Here is a 2149-nt window from a genome sequence, read left to right as displayed (position 1 = left end):
CAGGGGGGGGGGGGGTGATGGGGGATGTGATCGTGTAGAAAATTCAGAAAAAATGTTGTGGGGGTGTGTGGGGGGAGGGGTAGGGTGCGGGGGAAGGGGTGGTGTATGGGTTACGGGAGTGGTTGGGGGTGGGGGTGCAAAAAACAAAAAAAATCAAGAAAAATAAAAAAATTGAGGGGGTTGGGGGCGTAGGCGTGTGTGGGTAGGTGGGAGTGGGGTGTGGGGGGTATGGGGTTGGGTTGGAGTTGGTGATGCTTAGATGAGTATTTTCCGAAAAACGTTTTCTATCAACCAAACGAACATGAGAAAATAAGTAAGAAATTCACTTATTTTTCACTACCCAAACGAACATGAGAATATAAGTGGAAATTCACTCATTTTTCACTACCCAAACGAACATGAGAAAATAAGTGGAAATTCACTTATTTTATAGGAAAACATTTTCCTCCGTGACACACCCATATGTATGTACTTTTCCATATCTTCCCCGCACATAATTTCTTGACTCCTTCCAAAATCTGCAACGTTAGCACTCCACCAGGTATATACTCTTCCAAAGTTTTTATTTTTTATTCATTATTTGTTCTATTATGTTAACTACTGTGTTTTAATCTGGTCTCCAATATTGTGATTGTAAAATGTTGCATTTTCTCCTTTTCTCCTAGTGTCCGTATAGGGTATTTCACGTTTGTATTAAAAATAATGCATTTTAAATCACCACAAAAATATTAATGTTGAGTACTTGATTTCTATCAAATCTACTGAAATTTAATGCATTTAAAAAATAATGCACTTTAAATTATCACATAGAAACATTTTTTAAAATTAATTTAAGTAATAATGATATTTATTTGAAAGACATATATTATTTTATGATATTATTTATTAATTTATAGTTATTTAATATATTTTTGCAGAAAATATTTATTTTAAATACCTCACAATAAACTAACATTTGATATATTTTTATTTATATATATGTCTATCACACAATAAAACTTATTTATACGTTAATTTGGTTTTTTAAATTTAACTGTGTAATTACATTTGTTTAACCAAACAGGACAGTGGGAATTACACTGTAATTACATTCTAACAAACATACAGGTCATGGTAATTACTATATTGTGTAATTACTAGGCTGTGTAATTACCACACTACTAATTACACATGGCTTTCCAACCAGATAATGAGTTATATAAAAGGACTAGATGCCGCCGCCCGTGCTAGCACGGACCCAACAATATGTGGTCTTTTACTTATTAATATAATGTGTTCATTGTTACTATATCTTTTGTTTATTTTTAATTAATCTATTTTAAAATAATGATGTATTTTCAAAAAAAATGATAACAATCAAGTATAAATAGCTTTAAAAAATAATTAACTTTAAACTTCTTATTTTAGCTTTTATAAGAAGTTTTTATTGCCACAAAAGTATTAAGCCATAATTAAGAACACAAGTTTCCAAAAGTTCTGTGGTTACACAAATATTATGACATGTTTAATGTCATAACTTTTAGAAGTTTTTTTGTTAATTTTTTTATTAAATTTCGTGTTCACCAAACTATACTAAACAAATTAGAAGGTAAAAAATTAAGCTCACAAAATGTTTATATCAAATAACATTAATTTACGATGATTAAGAGATTTAATGAGATAAAAAGTATAATAATTAATCATAATTTTAGTGAAAGAAGTATTTTGCAAATACATGCCATACATATATTGTTATGAATAATCATTCGATACAAATAAGTTTTAATCCAAATTAAAAGAGAGACAAAGAGAACATTTTAGTGTTGTCTTGATTTTGCCATTTTACTGTTGTCTTGATTTGGAAATAAGTTAACCACTATAACTTTAATGTTCACTAAAAAACTTAATCGTCATATAATATAATTTTAGCATATGTTTTATGTCAACTATTGTTACCTTTTAATTGTGAGTAAAACTTAAGTTTAACAAAGATAAATACATTGCCTCTAGTTAAGTTAGATTATCTCATTTGAAGGGCAAAAAAATCATTTGAATACTATATTATAGTACTGAAAATCTATATATCATATAAAGTTAGACATGGACAAGGTGATGTGGCACCTCTCTCTATGGCCATCATTCCTATTTATCTGTTTTTTCCTTTTTTTGT

This window comes from Lycium barbarum, chromosome 8 (assembly GCF_019175385.1).
Source record: "Lycium barbarum isolate Lr01 chromosome 8, ASM1917538v2, whole genome shotgun sequence".
NCBI lineage: Eukaryota > Viridiplantae > Streptophyta > Magnoliopsida > Solanales > Solanaceae > Lycium > Lycium barbarum.
The sequence above is the reverse complement of the archived record's forward strand: the minus strand, read 5'-3'. Positions refer to the sequence as shown.